The 26,866-nt window shown below is 24.6% G+C and overlaps 1 long non-coding RNA gene across 2 annotated transcripts in view; it reads left to right on the forward strand.

Annotated features, from left to right (window-relative positions):
- LOC133667556 (uncharacterized) overlaps positions 1–24,688 on the forward strand; it is a 445,540-nt gene extending 420,852 nt beyond the window's left edge. For both annotated transcript variants that reach the window (XR_009833275.1, XR_009833276.1), the window contains one exon: positions 22,352–24,688. This is a non-coding gene — a long non-coding RNA (uncharacterized LOC133667556). The remainder of the gene's footprint in view (positions 1–22,351) is intronic.
- The last annotated feature ends 2,178 nt before the right edge of the window (positions 24,689–26,866 follow it).

Genomic DNA, 26,866 nt, shown 5'->3' on the forward strand with positions numbered 1-26,866 from the left:
AAATATTGCAATCAGCTTGATAAATTGAAACACGCCATAGCAAAAAAACAATCAAAATTGGTGAACTGACGAGGCCAACAAAATCGCATGTTGCATCGACTGTAAGAGAAAAATTATAGAAATTATATATGATGTGCTTAATGTATACGGTTTTGGTATGTATACGGTATATGGTTTTATATAGAAGAATTTTATATAAAAATTTTATTATGTTGTTATATTATGTAACTATTATGTAACATATTATGTAACATAAATTTACATCTATGGAATAATATCATTAAATTACAGTTTTTATTTCATAATTAATTTTCATCTCAAAAATATTATAAAGTATTCACTCACGCATGATTAAACGGTACATGATGATGAGAAATCAAATAATTTTAAAAATTCGTTAAATAATTTTAAGAATTCGCTTTTTGCAAAAGATTTCGGATGATTGTCTCATTTAATATACGGTAATCATGTTATTATACAATGGGAATGGTAATAAATTTCTATTACAACGCTTTTCTGAAAAATTTCATTGTCACGTAGAATAATTCATAATATTATTTATGTTATTTGTTATTTGTTATTTATCTGACTGTTATTCATTCTTTATCCTTCTATTATCATAAAAAAATAAAGAAGTCTGATGACTACATTAAAAATAAAAAGATCTCTAACTACAATAAAAATAAGAAGATATATAAAATAATTATATATTTATCTAGTATATCCAATGTCTAGTGTATCCAATGTTTAGTAAAAGATAAAAGTATATAATATAAATTTTTCTATTTTTAAAAATTTAACAATGAAAATCAACACGACAAAATTGTATGTATTAAAAACGAAAAATACTATCACAATTATTTATGCTGTTAATTAAAATTTTATGTTGAAAAACAAGTTTAAAAAAATTAATTTTTTTTGTTTATAATTTTTTTAATTAATTGTATAAAAAATATAACAATTGTATAAAAATTAATTGTTTTATCAGATGAAGAAAAACTTTTATCTGAAAACATTTTTTCATATTTTTTATAGTTTGGTTATAAGATAAAATCGAAAAATAATTTAAAAATAAAATTTTTAAGAGTTGATTTTCTTTTTGATTTCAAGCAGGAAAAAATTATACAATTATGCATGTCTACATAAGGACATATCTCCAAAGTTTCACAGTTTTTTGAATCTCTGAATTTGGAATCCTTTTTTGTTAAAAAAAATTGAAAAAAAATGATAAAACAAGAAAATTTTGCAAGTTTCAATAAAAAATAATTAGAATTTCAATAATGTTTACAGAAAATGTCTAAAATTTTTATAATTTAATAAATTATATATAAATAGAATTACAGGAAATCTAAAAAAAAATTAAAAGGTTTTGATTTACAAAACATATTTAATACAATTTCGATCGATGGTAACTCGTTAGTCATCGATTTCTTGCATGTTTGCATCTTTTTCTGTGCGTAGCATACAATATATATAAAAAGATTTTTTGGACAGAGTATTAGAAACTGAAACAAAGAAAATATAGAAATATATTATAATTATAAATATATACATTTATAATAATTTTAACATATTTGTGCTTTAAATATTTTAAGTTATATAAATGAAGTATCAAGATAAAATAATTCTAGAAAATAAGTTTTAGATAAATAAGAAACGATAATTGTGACAACTAAATTATTTTGAAAACAAATTGAAAAATTTGAAATATAAAGAAAAATATTGAATTATATTAGTCTCGATTCAATTATAAAAGTTTTATTTTAATTTTGTTACAATAATTTATTATTATTAATTATTATTCTATAGTATTAATAAATTTTCACATTGATAGGATATTAAAATTTATAGAAATTTAATTTTTCAAACTAATTATCAATAATCATAAATAATAATGCTTTAAAAATAAAAAAACTTTATGAAAAGTGATAGTCGATAACTTATATCATAGAGATATTGAAATATCATAACGATATTGAAATTTTTAGCAAATATTAAAATTTTGTTTGATAGAAAATCTTTGAAAATATATAAATTCTTAAGGAAAGATTCTAAAAGGATCCTAATATTTATGATATTTATGATTTGTGATATGCTCGCGCCCGCACATAATAATAATAATAGAATTGTAATAGATTATCAAGTGCACATTTGTATATATGTCGAATGCTCTTTCGACTTATTCGGTTATGTTATATATATGTTATATATATGACGTTATATATATAAAAACTGGTTATCATTGATGCATTTTTTTCACGATGAGTGGACTGTATTAGTGCGATTACAAATACGATACATATGTCTATAAGAGAGCTAAGTCTTTCACAATATCCGGTAGATGTGTGTGTGTGACGATAATCGACGATAATCTAACTATCTCATTATCGTATTCGGCAGTCAAAAAACAATTTGTTCATAATGAGACTCTATTTCAAGTGAAGCTCGTGTCCCTCTATTTAGTTCAATTGAGAAGATCTTAGTTTCTCCGTATGCATAATAACCAATAGTATCGCGATCAGTATCTCGCGATATCCCCAAATTAGAGGAAAATTTTTCGAATTAAAATAATATTGGTTACGTTGAGACAATCGTGTTTGTCTCATCATCTTTGGAATCGGGCTTTGCTCTAATCAGGCTGAAGTGTGTCAAAATATACAATTATAAATGTGACTAAATTTTCAAAAATATTTTTTCTAGATAATATTATTCTTTGTTTAAGCTTAATAAACATCTGCCAGCAATAATAGCAGAAAAAAGTAAACTATTTATAAATCTTGCGAGTAATAAATGCTCGCGAACATGATGATTTCAAAACTTTGATTTTTTTTTCAATATATCTTTTGATATCTTTACAACTTTCATATATTTAATATCTCTAATGAGTTTAATTTCTAATTTATTGAGAAATAGTAAAAGTAAAATAATTAAACATACTAATTGTCGATAACTTTGAAGAAAAAAAAAACTTTTGTATCTATTTTAGTTTAAAATATTTTTAAACTATTGATTAAAAATGTTTCAAATCAAATATATAATATTTAAAAATAATTTTTTTTAATTTTCTGATCCATTTCTTATTAGTAAAAGTTTGGAAAAGTTTCCTATTACATTATTTCATAAAATTCGATTACGAACATAAATTCTATAATATTGTTTTTATTATTGTTATTTAAGTTTTGCAATATAATTACAATTTTTCATCATCTATTATCATTATCAAAAATAATTGCATCTATTATATTTTTTTCTTTATTAACCCCGCGATTTTATCTTAGCGTCAATTTCATGCGAAACATAGAAATCTCATACTTGTATCTTATATACTCGTTTTTCGCGTTTTTGATTATTCTTGATTTCTTCAGTTTTTCCAAAGAAATTGATTATATATTTTGCGTATTTCTGACTATCCTATCGATTGTAATTATCGGTTGTTTAATGTTTATTCAGCAACATGATTGCTAAGGATTTATTTATGCAATGCGGGGATTTGCGGTGAATTCATTAAGCAGTATATATTATTTCGCAGTATCATAGTATCGCAGTATCTAATTGACAATATAATTTCATTGTGTATTCATCCATATCGTTATTATTACTTGAATGATCATTCATTCGATTGCCTATAATTTATGAATTACAAATTATCGCAAAATGATCGAAGACGATTTTTCTTCTTTGTCTTGAAACAAAATTTATAGCTAATACGTATTATAATAAACTTTATTAAGAAATTTTGATTTTTTTGATGTAATAAATATTTATAATATGAGATAAATAATCATGTTTGTATTTTTTATATGAAATTATGAAAATTATTATTAATGATTAATATTAAGATTTAGACATTTGAATTTAACTTAATTACAAAATTATTCTCTTTCTTTGAAGTAACTTTAATCGCTATATTAAATAAGCTATTCTGGAATATAAATAAAAATTATAATTTATTACGATTATTATTTAATTTTGTTATATTTAATAAGAAAAAACAAAGATTGCGTGATAATTACTTAACATTTTAGAAAAATATTGTATTAGATCTTTGATTCATGAAATGTAAATAGAATAATAATAATATATTTGATATTAAGATAATAACAACAATTTGATTGTCATTTTTATTATAACTTTTTATTATAACAAATTTTTTAAAAAATAAAACTACCAAATCATTTCTTTTTAAAAATATTTTCTCTATTAACATAATTCTATTTCTAATTTTAATTTTCATTTGATTGATATACATATGTAAATTTCTTCTTTATTTTTGTACATAGTTTATATTCTCTATTTTCTTTATTTCATTTAATAGCTATTTTAAAAAAATATTGAAAATATTTGATATTCGTCTTTCAATTTTACGAATTCAATTCATCTTTTTTATTTTTAATATGGTAAACAAAATATTTTTTATTCATAAATTAATTTCTGTAATTTAAAATTCTTTTATTCCGTATTAAATTACGAAATTCAATTTTTGAAAAATTTTTCAATATTTGTGTTTTCACGTTAACTACGAATACCATTTGAGACATCGAAAGATCGCAACGATAAAGATGCAGATTGTTTCGTTCCGTATACGTTAAGTGTACGCTTGCTTAGATTATACCTGCGTATGTTTGACTAAGTATCATCGATTTCTATCTATCACACGACTCATTTTGCAAAGTCATGAGAACAAGTTGTCAAGAGTAAGCCGCTATCGTTTCTCAATAAATCTACGTGACCCGTTTTAAGTCAATGAATTTTATGAATTTCGAAATATCTTTGCCATCGAAAAGAGAATTCAAATGAAATTTTTCGTCATTTTAATTCGAAAGAATTGATTTATTTTATTTTATAAAGATATTTATTTTATTTATAAAGATATTTATCAAATTGATATGATCAAAATATTTTTTAATATTTACAGAGAATAATAGTATTATATCGAACAAGATTATTAAAAACGATAACAATATTTTATAGCATGTGTGACGATATTATGTTGTGATATTTGATAAAACAATAATAACAATAAAAATTAATGTGAATGAATGAAAAATATTTCTTGCTATACGAAATAGTAATAAAATATGTATAAAATTGATTTAAAAATAATTCCTTATTTTATTTTTTTATTTTTATTATAATATCGGATAAAGTAATATTGATAAATGGAATATCTATTTATATTTATATTTATATTTATATTTATATTTATATGCAAATATAATTTTATATGCAAATATTTTTATAATTAATGATGATGATTTTCATAATTAATGTCAACATTAAAATTATAAAAAATTTAATTATTCGATTTTTAATTAAAAATTCTTTCTCATAGACATTTACAAATTAACGAAAAAATATTTTTATTTTAGCGAAAATATCTCATGATCGACAATCGTAATCAAATAAAATATAATCAATCTTCAATATTATTATTTCTTCGTATTTAAAAAGAAATAATTCTTTATATACTGTAGGATGATTTTGATATAATTCTAATAATGTAAATATTTATGTTAATCGTTAAAAAGTTATAATTTTGCATCCTATTGTTTCACATCATTTCATCAATGCAGATCAATTCTTTAACGCTGTTTCCACAACATGCTCTTAAGATGCTCTTATATGTATAGGACTTTGATGAGAAGTTGATGCAACCGATACACACGAATGTTCATAAGAGTCCTTCGAATGAGAAAAGTATGATTATTGCGTCACTTGTCGTTCTTCGAGTTATAAGTGAATTGAATAACTTTCAGGAGCTAATCGATTGCTAAAGATAAACAAGTGGGCTGCAACAAGAGATCGAGACATCACGATTGATTGTGCAAGATGTCTGTGTACAGGAAAAATATGACGGGACCCATGTTTAAAAAAAGAAAAAATAAAGATTTCCTAACGATATCTAAGCGATTGTTGCTAGATTCTTACTTTCGTTATCAAAAGGAAACGATGGACTTCAGTAATGAATCGATCATAGTTGTATATGGATTGAATCGTTATTGGAATTCGATCGTTGGTTAGAAGAAAACTAAATAAAAAAAAAAAAAATGATTGGTCGAGTTCGAATTCTTGCAACTGTCTGTATAAACGAAATAAAAAGATGCAGATGTGTTCTGTTCACGATCAGTTCACACAATCTCATTAAAAAAATTCCTTTTGATTTCGTTAAATAGCAAAAGAGAAAATAGAGAAAATTATGATTACATTAAGAAACAATGAAATAAAGTTAAGATCATAAATGTAACGGTAAAATGTATGAAATTGTGAAACAGTCGATATTTGCTTTTTCTTTGTTTATTTTCATGCTTATACGTTCGGAAATATATGGATTTAGCAATCTATAATCTACATAATTATAAATCAAACCATGATTTTAATTTTAGTTCAAATTTTTAACTGGAATTACTCAAATTTATTCAAAATTTATTCATTGAAAAATCATTTCTTTTTTAGAATTTATTGCATGAAAAAGAATCTAGTAAAATATTTTAATATTTTATTCTCTAATATTTTATCTTTTTCAAAGTTTTATATTCTGGGAACAAAAAAATTAATAATACCTAAAAAAGCTTTGTGAAGTTCTTAAACATCTTAGAATACTAACAATTAATTAACAATTTTTAAATATAATAAACATTATTTTAAATGTAACAAATTATCAACGAATAAATATTTTATTATAATCCAGATATTTTTTTTCCATTTTAAATATTAGATAATTTTAATTTGAAATTTCAAAAAAGAAAATATGGAAATCTTTATGTATAGTATACATGTAAATATACGCATATAAAAATATTTGCACGATCCAATTCAATAATTATAAATAGTTATGAATATATGAACATATGAATTTTTATTAATAACTTGTTTATTAATAATTTCTGATTGTTGATTCAAATATATTATATATATTTTATATTAGATATACATAAAATATAGGGTATTAATAAAAATGTGGGACACTTGTGGAAAGTGGATTTTAGAGATATTAAAACGGTGAAAAACGTTCAAATACACATATGTCCGATAAAGCTTAATTAATGAGTTAAGCATTTTAAGTTTTTTATTATATAGAACGAGACGGTGAAAGAGCGAGAATACTCAGCTGGATGTACTGCAGTATCGTATTACAATGTCACTTGCGTAGCAAAGCTTCTCGATGAAAGTATAAATATACTGATATTTAACATATATTTATATTTTTTATAAATATCAATATATATATGTTATATATGTTATTATTTATAATATGATTAAATTTTTAAGCGAAACATCTATTCAATAATAGATAAATAAAAATTATTATATTATTAATACATGAGATAAATGCAAAAAATGTACCATATAATATACAATATGTTAAATATGCAAAATAAAATATATATTTTTGAATCACGAAATAAATTTTTATCGTAGATATATTTTCTATAAAAATATTTGTAACATCCAATTCAATAATTATAAATAGTTATGAATATACGAATATATGAATATATATCGAAATAGTAGCATAAATAGTAGCGAATAGTAGCGAAATAGTAGTATAATGTTTTTTAGCAAATGTATTCTAAAAACCGAAAACTAACGATGTTGAGCGGTAGTTATATGCTTTAAAAAAATTCAAAATTTTCTTCTTTATGACATATTCAAGAATTATTAAAATTGGAATTATTGTATCGACGAGAATCTTTTATTCTAAATAATTAACAAAAATATTAACCAAATTGTTTAATTATATCTTGTTTTATTATATAAAGAAAGAAATATTTTTTATGTACGTATAATACTTATGTTTACATTTTATACGTATAAAATTTGGATTTTACCTGGGAATGTATACCGATAAATAGTAATGAAATGTTCTTCATTTATCAGTTACCACTCTATGTACTATTTTTTTAAATTTTTTTTACTACTTACACGTCTCAAACAATTTCAATCTTTATTATCTTGAAAATATCGAATCATTATAAAATTGAGATTTTAAATTTATACATATATAAAGAAAAGTTATTTATTATATTGTATTATTATATTATATTTATTATTATTATATTTATATATATAATGTTGATCATAATAACAAGATTCAAGATCCAAGATCATCAAAATTGATGAAATAAGCTTTAATGTAAATAAATGTAAATATCAAATATTTAAGATATTTTCGTAATACATTATCATGACATTGATAGGAAAATATTGCAACAACATAAACAACAACTACATACGTTGTATATTATTGAATATTAATTGTTTTGAAAACTAGGTAAATCAAAAGAAATCGAAAAATTATCAAAATGTTTAGAATTATATATTGTAAAATGTTTAGAATTATATTATACATGGTTTTTAAATATTTTAATATTTAAAAAATAGAAAACTTATCATAAGTAAAATGAAACAATTCTCATTCAATTTTACCAAATTATTAATTATTCTATTATATTCATTATTTATTTTTATGAGAATTTTAAATATATTCTGCGAATCCATTTAGTTTCATCTCTGTATTATTTAATTTGTAAATAAATTTTTCAGATGTGACGTATATTATGTTTTATCTTCGCTTAACTTTGTGCATCTGTAAATGAATTTTTTTATTATTATTTAGTTTTTATTTTATTATTTAGATTATTAAATTTATAACGTGAGAAATGGCTTTAAGAATATTGCTATTGAATTTGTTCTTTAATTTAAATAAATTCAAAGAATATCATATATAATTATCAATCGTGGATAAATTTTTTGAAATTTGTTATAAAATATTTTTCAATATTAAAGTACAATATCGATATAAATAATTTTGAAAATCATAAATAATTAATCAATTAATTTAACATTTAATTTATTAAACAATAAATGTATGTAATGTTAATTCCTCATTCCCATAGATCTTTTGAAATTGGCTTATAAAAATTTGATTTAACACGTGGAGTGATTAAGATTTTTCTAATAACTAAAAGGACCATTCAAAATTGAAGAAATAAAAAAACGAATCAAATTCATTGAACGAGTTTATTCAACGAAATATTACTATGGAATGTATTTCGAAAAAAGAATATACAAGATTAGCCATCGATGTATGATTGTCTAGCAATAGGTTTTCCGCCGAGTCAAGTCCGGGCATCTGGAAATTACCAAGACTTATGAGTCACTTGGATTCGTTTGATCTTATAATGACATATTGCTGTTTTATGAATTAGGAAGTTTTCCAATTTAAAATTGGCAATTTTCTAAGTATTTGAAAATATATCTTTGAATGGACAAATTTCAAAAACTCTGTAGCAGTCGCACCACAAGATCATCCGTCATTTGATATAAATAATATAAATAATATAAATAATAATGATCTATAAATTATTATTATTTATATTATTGAATAAATTATTTTATTAAATTTTGTTTGTAAAATATATTACTAGACTGCGGATGTTTATACAAATATGAATTTTAATAGATAAAATATGCAGATAAATCAATGAGATCGAGATATGAATTTACATTATGATTAAGATTTTAAAAATATATTTTCTATTTTGCGTATTTTTTACGTATAATACGTATTTTTTAGTACAATTAAATAATAATTTTTAATATCTATTTCATTTAGAAAATGTTACTGGATTATCATATTTTGTGCATGATATCATTGTGAACGATAACACACATGTATGCACACGTTCATTTATAAAAATTATTTTAAATATATAAATTCCAGAAAGAAATATATTTACACACACGAAGTTGATATCATATAAAATTATATTATTTTTTAATGTAATATTATCATACAATATTCAGTCGCATACAATTGTTGATAGTAAAATGAAATTCGAGTGAATTTAAAAGTTAGTTTCATCAATAGCGAAATTAAGCGAGAAGTATGCGATCATAAAAAATTATGAAATCTGAAATTGAAAATATTTGAAAATGATACCTGTATATGTTTGCAATAAAAAAATATGTAATAAATATATGTATATATATTAATTTATAGATATTATAAGACATAAATAATATAATATATAATTTAAAATTCGAAATATTATCTAAATTATCTAAATGTACTTTATTATAAAATATCTATACATATATATATTATATTTTTGTATATTATATAAATTTGAATATATTTATATTTATCTAAGTAATACTTAATAATACTTTAATTAATTGATTTAAATATTGAATATTCATTCAAAATAAAAGCTTGTGATGTTGAAAGAAAATTTTCAACTTATAAATTAATTTATTATTACATATTATAATGCAAATTATAGTAGTGATAAATATTATATACTATTATATATATATATATATATGTTATATCATATTGTATTTCATTGGTATATATTATATAATATATTATATAATATATAATATATATTGGTATATATTATATTATACATAATATATTATTTTCAATAAATTTTGTTTATATTTTATCAAATATCAAATAATGATTCATTTCCACCTCGAAGATTACAATAAAATATCGATTATTCGAATTAACTAAGAAAGAAATCCATTCAAATATATAGATTTTCAAATAATCGGTAAGGAAGTATTTACCAAATTTGTAAAAATAACTAAAAATCAAATAACTTTCAAATATTACATAAAAAATATTCATTTAATAAAAGAAAAATTTTAAATATGGTATGATATGTATCCTAGATATGTATCCTTAAACATTATAAAATATGTTAATTTAAATTACTCGTCCTATGTTTGAATTAGTAATGAATAACTGATAATAATCAATTCGAATAGTCCAAGTTCTTTTTCTATGTAAACATAAATAATATATAATAAAAATATAACATTATATTACACATAATAATAGAGGAACAAGTAAAACTAATTTATCATTAAAAAATTAACTATAAAACAAATATAACATATTTATCTTATATTAAATTTTAAAATGTTTTCAAATGTTATCTCAAATGCGATTTTATCTATGATACTTAAATGATATATCAAAACAATCTTTCTATAGCAACTTTTATTTAATAGAAGAAAAAAATACAAAAAAATTGTTTATATATCATATATCATATATCATACATCTCAATTTCTCGAATTTTTGAACTTCGTAATTCTCGAACGAATAGAATCTTGTGATAATAAAAATTCAGTGATAAACGTAAATCTTTATTAACATATAAACTTCGCTCTTGATCGTTTTAAAATAGAACTTTGTAATAAAATCAATTTCATTATTATACATCTTCGGATCGAAATATGTGGTTACGTTATCGTGAACCGGAACGATTGATATTTAATAATATTTCAATCACGCTGTTTGGTGTTAGATTCTATTATTTTCTATTCGACATTTGTTAAGTCATTCGATAATTGCATAGAATGTGATTGTTTCTAGAAATGTTCAATAAAATAAAGAAGATACAAATATAAGTGATTCCATAGATAATACGAAATTAACAATTCTCTGAAAACTTATCGTAGAAATATCGTTAAAGATAGGATCTTCAAATATATACTTACATCACTATTAATATCACGTTTCATTCTATAGATACTTAATTTTCGATCGAAAGCAATAATTTTTCGATACTTGAAATATATTATTCCAGAGTTCGTATCGAACTTTGGAATATTTCATAACAAATTTTGAAAAAGAATCGAAATAATTCGTGAATAATGTTCTTGAAAATTGGAATTATATTATAATTATACGTTTTAAATAATATTTTTGATATAATTGCATTTTATTTGTTGAATTTTTAAGAAATTAAAAATAACGATTAATTTGCAATTTGATTTTATTTACCTAGGCCATTATAAATGAAACATATACAGCAACGTAAGAAATACGAACGAGTCCAAAATTGAAACGAAAAGATGCCTGGAAACATCTACACGTTACGTTATAAATAAATTATAGATAAAAAAAGAATATTTATTTCTCGATACAATATATATTATTTATAAAATTTATAAAAAGAAATTATTATTTTTAATTATTAATTTAAAATTAGAAATCAATTAATGAATTAAAGTTGAGATTTATTATTGAATGATATCACCAATTTTCTTTCAAAATTTTGAAATTTTTTATTCATAGATTATCGATTATTAAATGGATTAATTTTAATTATGATATTTAATGATGAAATTTCTATCAGGGAATTTAGATAAAAAATGATTTTTTGAATAGATCGATTATAATAAAATCGAAATTCTTCGATTCAAAAGATATAACATTTCGATTTTAAATAAGTCTTTAATGCAAAAGTAACTTAGTTATCACAAGATTAATCACAAGCACAAGGTATATTTCCTTAATTCGATTTTGCAATACTTTATTGTTAATTTGAGATATTATATATTTTCATTGCAATACTTTATTGTTGATTTGAGATATTATAATGATGATAATAAAAATCAATATCTTCCAAGATATAGGACACATATTTAGTCTAAAATTCACGATAAATTAGATGTAAAAATATCTTCAAAAATTAAAACTTTTCGTTTCGGAGAAATATAATTCTATAAATACACGAAGAATTTGTCTTATAGTAATGTCTCGTGGAATGTATAGCGCTCTTGGTGCATCTAAATGATCTTATGTATTAGATATATTGTGGTTCGTTACCACATTGATGTTGCAAATAGCAATCACATCGACTGATTTCGAAAGCATCTAGTGATATATCTATGTTTTTAATGTGATATCACGAATCAAAGTTTCTTCATGCTACATAAAACGAATATTTTTTCAAAACAACTTATTATTGTTATCATTATTGTCATTATTATTATTATTATCATTATCATCATCGTCGTCATTATCAGTCTTTTTTTCTTCTTTCTTTCTTCCTTTCGTACTCTTTTCTTTCTTTTTTTTTCCTTTCTTTAAATAGAAACGTGTACTCGCGTATAATATTTTTATGAATACAATTATTTTATATTTTTACATTAATTTATTTTATATTTTATATTTGTTATGAATATCCATAAATATTTACATTTCCGTCCTTTTCTCCTTTTTTCTCTCTTCCAACTCTATTCTCCTCCGGGATTTTTTATCACTGTAAATATTTTCATTATTTTTATTAATTACACCAATACAATATTATAATTACATTCCTTTTGTTTTTCCGTATACTAATATTATTATACTATACGTTACGATTCAACGATGTTATGTTTTCTGTATTCATTCAATTTTCTAATTACATCAATTTTTCGTTTTAATGACCCTGGTCACATTGCTTCAGCGCCATCTGGTCGTTTGAATTAAAGCTCTTGGTCATGTCGGTTCGCGCCGCTTTATTATATTATGTAGTAGAATCTGTCCCGTGCCCTCAACGTACAATAATATGTCAGAACTCGCACTGCTCGGTGTAAAAGGTCGATACGGATTAGATTATTTGTCAGCTAGCAACTGCTTCGTCTTTTTAAGTGTCGACCTGTGGTTTAGTTCGTTTTTAAATTTTGGATTTGCCTTGCGGCTTCGTCAGCATTTAAAAAAAATAAAGAAATAATTGAATAAATAAATAAATAGGTTTTTAATGATCATGTTGTATAGTCGTAGTTCAAGAATTCATTCGCCATTTCAATCAACGATCGGAGAGCTATAAGCGAAGTCATCAAGGCATGCTTTGTTTGAAGCCATAGGATTTTGGAACTATCTACAGTGGCACTGCTTCTCTGCACCCGATGACCACTGGTATAATAGTGCTCTCCATCCTTAAATTTTTGTTTTAACATGTTGTCAGCCGTCTCTTTGTATTTCTTGCATTTTCCCTTATGCTTTCATCGGAGAGTCGTTGTTTTCCTACCTTACGACGACGTCTACGACGTAAACCTTTTTATGGTCTTTTATGACCATATCAGATTTGCGTCTTTCACCGTTGATTTTTATTTTCGGCTTTCTGAATATTGCGTATTCTTTGGAGACGTTATTTACGATGAGATCGCTGATTTCGTCGTATCTTTTCATTCTTTTGCTTTTTGTATTAATACATAGTCCCATAATGCATAGTTCCAAAATGTGTCCTAGGGTTTCGATCTGGACGCCGCATCTCCGGCAGTTTATATTTGTGTCCTTTTTGACTCTGCGGAATGCTGTTGTTATACCGTATGTGTTTGTTCTTAATTTTAATGCGTCCAAGTATCGGCTTCAGCAATTCGGGGTTATATAGCCACGTATTTCCAATTTTATTTCCGAAAAATTCTTGTATGCCTTGTCCTTGCGAGACTAATGATTTCCATTTGCTCGTATCCGCCTTCCTTAATCTCTTTCGCATAGCCTCGATTTCTTCTGTTTCGCATGGCCATTGTAGGTCTATGTACGCAGCATATTTCTTTGTTACCTCCTCTTGTTAAATGCTCTTTTTGTGGCAATATCTTCTAACCTAATCATTTGAATACTATTTCTTAGTTGTCTTGGCCAGCTTACGAGCTTTTTTACGAGATTTTATTATTTTATTTTGATCTCGTGGTCTATTTGATCTAAGCTACTGAATGGGGAAGGATTTGCCACTAGTTTATGAATGTATTTCGGCAAGTGGTAGGTTCATATTAAGTTTATTTTCAGGTTTTAGGTAGCTTTAAATTTTTTACGCACTTGGCTGCATTAACTACCTCTTGAATCAAGGCTTTGCACATTTCTTTCCATGGGTTGAGCGTGGTTCATAGATATTTAATTGCTTTTTCTGGGTTAGCATATGGAATGTGTTGCTTGATCCAAAGTCAATCATGAGTCTTCTAGGAACCATGTTTTGTGTTTTTGTTTAATAAGGAATGTTGCGTATTTTTCGGCGGATATTTGCATTTTTAATTTTTCCAGATATTCGTGTAACAGCCGATTCTGCTATATCCTTTAACTCCTTTCAGTATGTCCACTGGCAAGGTCTTATCCCTGCAATGTATTATAATTTTGCAACCTTTGTACATGTTTTGGGTGTATTCGCTTATGAGATTTGGAACTCCTTTGATTTCCAATTCTTTGCTAATTGCCTTGTAAGGAACTGTGTCAAAAGCTTTCGAGATATCAATTATTGTTACAATTCCCCTTAGGTCTTCTCTCATTTTTATGAGGGCACTACTGAAGATGGCTATGTTGTTTTTGCAGCCATCCCCTTCTGTCTTGGTTTGCTATTTAATTTTGATCGTAATTTACGGTCGATCATAGCCAAATATATTTTTCCCAACAGAAGCTCGATGGTGATTGGTTTCCAGTTCTCAACTTCTTCCGCGCTCTTCCTCGGTTTGAGGATAAGTGTGGTTCGGTTGGTTTTCCATTGTGCTGGGTATATTCGATGCAGCATGAAGAGGCCAATTTCGCAAATATGTGCAGTATTCCTTTCTTTCTTAGGTGGAATTTCTTGATTCGGTCCGGCTGTGGTATCGGCCTTAATCTTTTTAAATTTTTCTATAAGATTCCTCACAGTAATAGGAATCTAAATCTCGCTCATTTCTATTCTATTATTTAAAGGTTGCGTTCTCATATATTTTTCTGGGCCTATTTGACCCCAAAGATTCTTATAGAATGGAACCACTAAGTTAGTCCCGGAGAGACTCATCGCTTGTTTGCCATTACTCGGCTTACCCAATAATGGCAAGTCCAGTAACTTTCGTGGGCATTTTTTGTATAGTTCCTGGTGCTTGGCATATAGGAATTTCTTTCTTTTATTATGGGTGACTTTTCCTCTGTTTGTGTTTGCCTTTCGTCTTTTTGGTCGATTCCCTTATTTTGTGTCTTCTATTAGAGAATCGACAAATGTTTGTAGAAGGATGCCCACGTTTTCGTCCGTTAGCGTTCCTCCTTTTGCCATATCTTCTATTTTTTCTTCCACATCTCAAAGAAAGTCTTCTTCCCCGAGATGATTGGATAATATATATTTGAGAAGAATATTTCTTTGAGCGCTACATTCAGCTGTTTAAGATGTTTGTAGCGCTCGTTTAGTTTTATTAATAATTCTGTTTCTTCTTTACATCAGACCGAGGCTCTACTGATTGGTCTAGTATTTCCGCGACTTGTGTTTTGTATTGGATTTCTTGTCGCCACATGTCTATGCATCTCGTGCATGGACAATCTTATTTGCGACAAGAACGATTCCTCGCAGAAGTCACATTTAAATTTAGCAACAGTCTCCGATATTTTAGGTGCCTTACACTTGGGTAAGTGATGGATTTTTATATATTGGAAAAAAATAAAAAAATTAGATGAAAAAAAAAAGATTTAAAACTTTCTAACTAATAATATACAAATACATAATTGCTGATTAATCTTGAAAAAAATTAAATTCAAGTTAATATTTTTAAAAAAAAATGTGTCTATTTTAATTTTACTTTTTAATTGTACTAGATAAATAAATAAAATAGCATCTGCAATTTTCTATCAATCTCAAGAAGTTTACATCGATAATGTACAATTTTAAATAGAATTTAGATGATATGATTATTTTCAATAGCATTAGCTATAAATGAGATGCGAAGAAGGTTATGACATATAAATAGGTAAACTTATTCATTTTATAATTTGCAATATATGTATGTAGCAATTTAGAAGAAACAGTAAAAAGAAAGAGTGATAATAGATAAAAAAAATCGATAAAAATTTTTATTACAATAAATAAATATAATTTTTTTAACAAATAATTATATATATAACTACTTACATAAAAATAACTAAGAAAAATATGAAAAGTAAGTAAATATCAATGTGTACATATGATATTTTTTTCATATAAGAAAACAATTTTTTTAAAAATAACGATAAAAAAAATATTGTCTATTATTTTTGTTAAAGATGTCACCTCGCTACTTTCAGACGTTGATCTATTTTTTCTGATTTCCATTTTAATTTATAAAGATATCGCGTTATAATTTATATGATTTAAAAAAAATTATATAATTTTTATATCATATTATGTTATTAAATTAATATATTATATAATTATTTTTATAAGGTTATAATTTATATAATATAATTACATAATTTTGTAAAAATATTATTATTATAGATTTGATTATCAAAATTCAAATATGTATACTTTTAGACGCAATTGAGATATTTAAAACAAAAATTTTAGCATGGATACCAATGAAACCAATGAAAGACGAGTGCAAGGGACAAAGTTTCCCGCTTGCAACGAGCTATGGAAATCGTATTTATCTTTCTTATCTTTGGAGATACAGCCATTTTAATAATGCATTATTTTAAAAATTCTAAAATTTCCACTTCTGTAAACAACTTAGATATTTGTAAATAATCTTAATTATGCAGTAAATAATTCGTTTTTTAAATTTTAGTTATATAATATTTTATATTCACAGCGAAAACCACTTTACTCTGAGAGGAAACAAAATAACGACCGTTTCGTTCCGTATTCGATAACCGACTGTATACAAAAGTAAACAATAATAACCTTTGTATTATTATTTCTTTTGTTGCTATCCACACTTGATATTAATATTCGTCGTAGTATTCTAATAATATTCGTTATGTTATTAAATATCATTTTACTTTTTTATGGATTGTTAACATATTCTTGTCATTTTATATATTTCTCATATTCCCTTTCAATAAATTTAATGTTTAAATTATTTCATTATCGATAACAATATTAATAGCAACTTTTTTTAATAATCTTGTTACTATTATTCATGCACAAAATGCTAAATAATGTTTTTCAAATCTTATTTTTGGGCAATTTCTTAATAACATAAAAATTGTACGTTGAAGTATACAATATCGTATAAAATTAAGTTATAAATTTCGTATAGTTTAGCATTTTACCATTTTTTCTTCGTTATTAAGAAAGTTCCTTCCCGCTTGCAACGAGCTGTGGAAATCGTATTTATCTCTCTTATCAGTCGTTTTAATAATGCACTATTTTAAAGATTCTAAAATTTTCGCTTGTTTTAGCTATTAATTAATTAACTTAAATATTTCTAAACAATCTTGATTGTACAGTAATTCGTTTTTTTAATTTCGTTTTTTTAATTTTAATTCTATAATATTGCGTATTCACAGCGACAATCAGTTTGCTCCCAGAGAAAACTAAATCACTATCGTTTCGTTCCGTGTTCGATAACCGACTATACACGAATGTATACAATAATAACCTTTGTATTATTATTTCTTTTGTTGCTATCCCCATTCGATATAATATCCGTAATAATATTCTAATACTATTCATTATTGTTTTTTACATTAATGTTATATTAATGTTATTTTTTTCAATTGTTATATTATTGTATTATTATCGTAACATTTTTTATTATTTTTCGTTTCTGTAATATTTATTAGTTAATTTATTTCTTTATTCTTAACTATTTTTCAGCAACTTTTTTTAATTTTCTCTTTTTTATTACTAATTTATAATATGCATATAGACGATTTTAAATTTATGTTTTTATTTAGTTTGTTAATATTTTACGTTGAAATTATCAATATTCTTTAGAATTGATTTATCATATACATTTGGTTTTTTTATATTTTATAATCATTTTATAATTTTTTTTTTTTATAAATAGCGATGTCTCCCGCTTAGTTCTTGATATATTTTATTGAAATGAGAAATAATAAAACAATCGGATCTAAAATAAAATAGTAACAATTGATATAGAAGTAGATGAAAAGTAATAAGAATAAATAATATAACGAATATTAATATAAAATTATTACGAATATTATATCGGACGAGAATTGCAATACTAAAAATAATAATACACTGGTTTTTATTTTATACATTCGCAGTCGATTATCATTAGCGAAAACAGAACAATGAGGAAGTATTTTCTTTTTCTCTGAGATTAAAGAGATTATCGCTATGTATGTTATAATATAATATAAAAATTTAATAAACAGATAAATTCGTTTAAGGATTATGCAGTATAAGGATTATTCAAGTAGTTTTTATGTTATTTAATAAATAGTTTAAAGGAGAGGAAATTTTAGAGTCTTTAGAATATTGCATCATTAAATGGCTGTATCTCCGAAAATAGTAATGATTCAGAGGATTTCTTATCATTACAAATTAGAAGCATTACTCTTTACACTCAATTTTGGCTGGTTATTTTAAGACTAGCGGTTCATACGCTATACTCATATAAAGAAGAGAAATTTTAGAATCTTTAAAATAGTGCATTATTAAAATGGCTGTATCTCCGAAAATAATAATGATTCATATGATTTCCTGCGCTCATTGCAAGTGAGAAATATTGCTCTGTACATTCAATTTTGGCTGATTATTATACGACAAGCGGTTCATATGCTATAGTCGTATAAAGAAGAAGAAGGAAATTTTAGAATCTTTAGAATTATTTAAACTTTTCTCTTTTTCCATCATCTGTCCGTGCTTCGCGAAATAAAAAGGAATTATTCTCGCCATCTATGGAGGTGGAGAAGTATTAATCGTTAGTGATAATTCTGATCAATAATTGTATATAATTGTATATATAATTGTTTCTTAATTCATGTTTTATATTAATTATCAAGTAATTTGATTAATTCAATATATCCAGTACATCAAGGAAGATACAATTTCATTCGGAATTCTGAATCGAAATATTCAAACGTTATCGTTGTGTGAAGAAAAGGAAATTTCCTATTCTTTAGAATCGTGTAAATTTTTAATGTAACGTAACATAAGATGAACATTGTATGTATGCAATAATAACGATGCACATATGAAAAAACAAATTTTCGGAGTATTAACGATTTGTTTAGTAAGTATAACGTGTCGCTCCATCTCTCGAAGCGTCGAAAAACTAATCGTTACGAAGGGGTATCTGTTCCACTATCGATGTAAATATCTGGAAACTAATCATTAAACTGAATCGATAGTATCATTATCTATGATATTTTTCAATAATATAATTAATATATAATATATATATAATATAATTCTTTTCATTCAGTTATAAGACATTTTTCATATATTTTAAATTAGATGATTAATTTAATTTAATCAATACTTATATATCGCTGTATCTTCAAAAATAGTAGAGATATATATGATATTTTGTAGTGATTGCAAGCTGGAAACATTGTTCTTTCCTCTCAATTTTCATTCTTTATTCTACGACAAGAGGTTCAAATGCTTATCAACGTATAAAGAGGAAGAAATTTTTCTAATCTTTTGAATTATATAAAATTTAAACCGCTATATCTCCGAAGATAATAGCGATTGATATGATTTCTCATAGTGTTTATAAGCGAGAAACATTGCTCTTTCGTTGTTATTTTCATTCAATTTTCATTCGTTATTTTACAGCAAATGGTTGAAACGTTATCGTCGTCGTCGTAAAAGAGGAAATTTTGTAATCATTAAATTTGTATAAACTTTGAACCATTGTATCTTCAAAGGTAGTAGTGATACGTACGATTTTTTGTGATTGCAAGCGGGGAACTGTTTTTTATAATGCAGAAAAAAAAAATAATATTAAAAAATTTAATCAAATGTAAACGATTAGATAGATTTAAATGATTCGGATAATTCCATCTATAAATGACCAGGAAGATAATGAAGTAAACAAAAAAAAAAAGAAATCATTAAACTTTTTTTTCTTATCTTATAAATTAATAATAGTAAAATAAAAATTAAAAAAGGATCATTATTAAAAAAATTATTGGTAGAAGTAAATTAAACCGTTAAATTTTTAAAAAATGAAGAAGAATAAACAAATTTTAAAATAAATTAATTTTATGTAGACATTTAGATCATTGCATGCTAGATGACGCAACAAAAACTTTTTGAAACTTCCTTTTTCGAGGTCGTTATTTCAGAAATGTATTGTACGATGTATTGTATGTAAAATCCCGTAAGATGTCGCAGCTATTTCATTTCTCGAAGCTGTGTTGTTAAATCCCTTATCTTTCCCATATATATATTTTTGAACGAATATAATTGTTTTATAATTTTAATATCATATTCCAATAAATTTTAAAAAACAATAATATGTGTTTATTTACCTAATATATATGTATATATTCATGAATATAAAAATAAATACGTAAAATAAGAATTGAGGATCAATGCCATCTTTGGAGTATTTAAAAAAAAAGTGATTTTATTATTTTTATAATTTTAAAATATTTTTGATGATCAAAAAATGACGATTACTATCCATTTTTATTTTATATCTTTTTTTCATCTATATTTACTCTAGAAAATTTATTTGCTCAAGTTTATTCAGTTTAATTTTTATATGTTATAAGTATACGATAAATTCTTGTTTTCAAAAGTTTGTTTTCCTCGATATAAATATCACGTTTCATTGACTGATCGATCTATAAACGTATATATATCGATAATAATTGAGATTACGTTCGACATATATCATATGATGTTGAAATATATCATAAATGTTCAAAAAAAAATACGGAATAACGCGTAGCGGAAAAGTATTATCTAGTGGATAATACTTTTATATATTATATATATATAATATAATATAATAATATATGTAGCCGATAATGCCTATAATCCTTCGTTATCTTATCTCTTATGGGTGCTATTCGTTTATAAGAACATTTGGATCTCGTTCAATTTTTCTGTCTGGTTCCACTGTTCTTCACGAATTCGAAATTGATATTGTCGGAACCTTTACGATGTAGAACCATTGGCTCGGTTTTATTTTTTCCCTCTTTTTTATCGATGCGATCGAATTAATCGTGCGTGAAAAAAACAATCACTGTTTACCGGTACATCGAATACGAATGACTTTTCACATTGAAAAATGGAAAACCTATGGATTATCAAGAAAGATCATTGGATTTTGTTGTGTAAAATATATAATATCCTTGCGAAAATATTCTTTCTTTAAGCATTTCTTTTTTTTTCATAGAAATAAGTATAAATTATTTTCTAAATTTTATCTAATTATCTTTCAAATTTTACTAGGTCGAACGTTCGATTACGTACAATGAAAAATTCTATATCATTGTTTTTCACAGCTTTTGAATAAACAAACTCGTTCGCGTTCTATAATTTTACGATTGCTTCCGACGCAAATTCTGGATTTTACCAGCGAGCGTGTTTAAGCTTCTTAAAGCTAGGCATTCGATAAGTGAATTGTCGGCAAGTTATATGTATATACGACTTACGGATATATACTCAATTATAGATAATATTATTACACAGAATTTTCGATATAAACTATCTTGAATCTTCTTCTTTCGAACACGATCTATCTAATTGACCAAAACTGAATATTTTTATGTTTCTAATTTGCGTTTTTCTTTCTAAATATTTTCCTTCATATTTCTACTAGCTTTCTAATAGGCAAATTAAAATAATGAATAAATTAATGAATACACGGAATATATACTTTTATAATATTTTCGATCTCTTTTCAGGATTATGTCGAAGATGATCCGTTCAATACGCGAATTGATTATTCCGGATTCTTTCTCAAAAAGTATGACGTCTTTTGAAAAAAACGTAGATGGAGAATAAGATGATCAGCAAAAGACGAACGAAGACAATGGAACGAAGAATGAAACGAATGGAGATACGATGAATGCAGAAATATTGAGAGAAATAGGGTTCGTGCGAAATGCTGAGAAAAGGAAAAGAGAAAAGGAGAAGAGGACATAGAGAACGATGAGGACATAGAGCGCAAAAGAAAGAGAAGAAAGAAAGAACGATAAGAGATGGGAAGGAGAAGAGCGGTTCGCGCGAAGCGAATGACTGCGATTCGTTCAATTATTGGTTGGCACCGAAAGTGCTGGGTCTGGCTCGCCTGCCAAATGGGAAATAGCCGGCGAACTGCGGAGACAAGCTACAGCCGATGCTTCTACGAATTCTGTGCGCGGGAATCTTCGGATTGTATTTTCTATTCTCTCACTGACTATGGTATAAACTAAGGGGAGTATAGAATCGCTCGTGCGACGTAAACGACAATCGCCGAATTATAATTTGACTTTCTATAATTTTTTCCCTTTCGGTATCTTCTCTCATATGGACTCCGGCCTTTATTAAGAATCGATAACGAATGAGATTCGTTGGGATTAGGACTCATGAATCGTTTCATCGTTTCATCGAATAATGAAATATTACATATAATTCTCTAATATGCGTCATATATTACACTTATTGTACACAGTTTATATATTAATGATTCGATGATTAATTCGAAATTTGAAAATTGGAAGTCATTTTTTTGTTCGATTTCGCATAATTTCGAGAGACTCCGTAAAAGTCTAATAATTTCAATCTCATTTTCCATAAATTTTAATTATCATAGTTGTAAAAATCTTTATTATTCTTTCGAATAATTATGATTTGTATTTTTTATACGATTATTTTATACGTATTATTACTTTTTGTAGAAAGTTGTAAAATTTTTTACCGATCGATCGTTTCTTTTTACATTCTTTGCCCTTGTGTCGTTCTCATGTGAGTTATAACATGCACTGAAACTGTATAAATGATATCATTAACGAAGTTAAAGTGCTGACGCGTTGAGAATAACTCGAACCGTTGATCCACAATTTTCTCAGTCGAGATTCTTCACCTTTTGAGATCGATGCGTTCATTTCCGATATCCCGTACCCTATCGCCATAGGTTAAACGAAGCACTGGTGGCCATTCTACGGGATTCAAAGAATTCAAAGGATTTATTAATTTTCAAAATTTATATGTACGTTACATTTACATTTTACATATAAATTTTGCTGAATTGAAAATAGTTTAGTATGGTCAGTAATTTCTCCAGATTTTTGATCATACAATTTTTTTAAGATAAGATTACAATATACAATACAATATACAATATACAATGTATATATTGTATATACAATATACAAGAGTACAATATAAATAGTTTTTAATATAAATACTTTAAAAATACAATGAGATTAGAAAAATTAAAGAATAATTAATACATATAAAGAAATAATATTTAAAATGTTAAAGAAAATGAAAAGCAAATTAAAGATATATTTTCAATAATGGAGGACGTTGAAAAATAGTCTCTTTTGTTTCTCATCTATTAATATTTTTGTTTCTCATTTTTGTTACACAAAATTGATTTTTCAAAACTATCACAATATATAAATTCGATAAAGCAATCGAAGTGTAACATTAATGATAAAAGCACAAATGTTGCAGAAAATTTGAAAGTTAAATAATTTTTTAAAACGTTTCACATCAATATAAAGATACATAATAAAATATATAGAATTCTATTTAAAAATTTAAAGATGACTTTTATACGATAATTCAAATTCAAACATTTATTATCATAATATATGTCCATCGATATCATAATTTTGTCTCAAACATTTTATTGAATTTCTGATATTAATAAAAAAAATCGTATTTATATATCTAAAATATATCCGACATATTATATATTCGAAAAATATTTATGTATAATGTAATAATGTAGAACATAAATAATTTAATACAATGCATATTTATTATATATTTAGTCGAATCGTATGTAATTGATTAAATTTATAATCTGTATTGATCGGCGATTTTACGTGTATCACAGTATATTTAATTAAAAAATAAATATATTAAAATGTTATACATTATATGTTATAAGTATACATGTATTTCAACATATATGTTTCAATATATTAATATAAATGTTTTAATATATGACTTAATATATTGAAAAACACGAAAATATTAATTACATATGTATATTTTAGATTATGAATAAAATGGATATTAGAATTAAATGGAGCACAATAATTTATACTTAATGCGAACTATATTATAGTAGAAATCGTGAAATACAGAAAAATTCGTCTTGACTTATTTTAGAAATATAAAATGATCTATTCTTCTAATTCTTCTAAACAAATAAAAAGTCTTCTAAATTAATAAAATGAATCATAGTTTGCAAGCCGTCAGTTAACCAAATCTGTTGTATAATTATATATATTTTTATAAATAATGTAAATTTTATAATGTAAATTGTGTAGTTCTATAAAGTATTTATTGCGTTTATGATGTCATTTTTCATATGTTTTGTATGATTTGCAAATATATTTATAATTATATATATATATCTGCGCATAATGATCTGCGCATATGTTTGAATTATAAGAGGCTATAAGGCTGTTGTAATTCTTTGTGTTAAATGATCCGTAAAATGTGATCTTCTTTTTTTATTTCACAATTTCTTATGAATTTAAGATAAATTTGGTATAAAATAGTTTCAAAATTAATATACAAAAATATATTATATACAATATATTGAGATTTATTTATTAAATAATAATTATTTATTAAATAATAATAATAATTAAAAGCAATTTAAATTTTCGTTGGATGAAAAAGCGAAAAGAATATAAAATAAATACAAAGATAAATAAAAAAATCTAAAGCAAATTTATATAATAAATAAGATTTAATAAACATTTGTATATTTATGTCTAATTTGATTTTAATGTTTATTTTGATGTCATCTTAGTATATTTTTTGAGAGAATCATACAATAAATGTATAAGAGCGAATATCAAATCGATATTTTTTTCCAATTTCTTTATTATTTTTTTATTTGTAAATGTAACAGCGATGTATTATGAAGTAGATAATAGATAAACCATGATTTTAGCAGTGGTAAGTCATTAATCTTCAAAGCTGTCTAAAGGTTTCATTATATTTAACGATGAACTTATTTGTATTAATAAAGGGTGTCCCAAAATTCATTCAAGGTTTGAATTTTGCGCTATTTGTGCGATAGTGTTGCCAATGAAAGAAATAATATTATAATAAATATTGAATAATTCGAAAAATTATTGAACAATTTACCTTCATATAAATTCGCATTCACAATTACTGTCTGATGCGAATTTTGAACTGGAAGCATCGAACGATTTTATATTCATCGAAAATGAGGCTGATCAAACAATAGTAGTTAATGGTGCTCGTTATCGCAACATGATAATCCAGTTTTTCAGCTTAAAATGCAAGATATGGAAATGAACGATATGGTTTCAATAAGACGATGCCATACAGCCCGAAAAACAATTACTGCATGAGTTATTTCCTGGTCATAATTTCCCGTTTTTAATCAGAATTGGCCAGCCAAATCGTGCGATTTAACTTTTTTCTTGGGATTTTTGAAGTTTAAAGTTTATATTATGGCCCACAAGCCCTACTTGAAGGAGAAAATTGAACGCTGTACCAATGAAATTCAGCCACATTTATACAAAACAATCATGGAAAATTTCAACAAAAGCGTGTGTATGTGCCAGCAAAATGTGCGTGAAGACCGTTTATCCGATATGCTATCCCATACATAATCCTATACTGTATATTTCATGGATCAATAAAAAATTTACAATTTTTAATTACAAACCTCTTTTCTCAAAATTACTTCTTGCATGAATTTTGGGACGTCCTTTATAATCAAATAAGTTACAATTATAGTACTAAAAATTAAAAGATAAATTAAATTTTTAAATGAATAGTTTTATATTTGTTTGAGATAGCATTGATAATCTATTAAAAATATAATCACCAACATTAAATTTTAAAAAGAAGTTATAATGAAAATGAATGAATTTGATATTATTATTATGTTTTTATGATAAGTTATATTCAAATTATAGTAAATCGAATAAATGGAGATTATTTGTATTCGATAGTTTTTGGAATGAAAAAAAAAAGTTTGAAAAAATTCATATATCATATATTTAGAAGAGACTGAAAATTGACATATAGGCAGATTTGAAACATTTATATATTTCCCACGTTAAAAATAAAAAAAAAATAAAAAGCATAGATTATAGCATATCACTTTATATCTTATTATATATTTGTGTAGATTACATTAAGTTATGATTACTTTAAATAATTTTATTATCTAAAACTATTTTATTTTATTAAAGAAATTATTTTTAGTGCTG

The sequence above is a fragment of the Apis cerana genome, unplaced genomic scaffold, assembly GCF_029169275.1.
Source record: "Apis cerana isolate GH-2021 unplaced genomic scaffold, AcerK_1.0 Chr0_AcerK, whole genome shotgun sequence".
NCBI classification, from domain to species: domain Eukaryota; kingdom Metazoa; phylum Arthropoda; class Insecta; order Hymenoptera; family Apidae; genus Apis; species Apis cerana.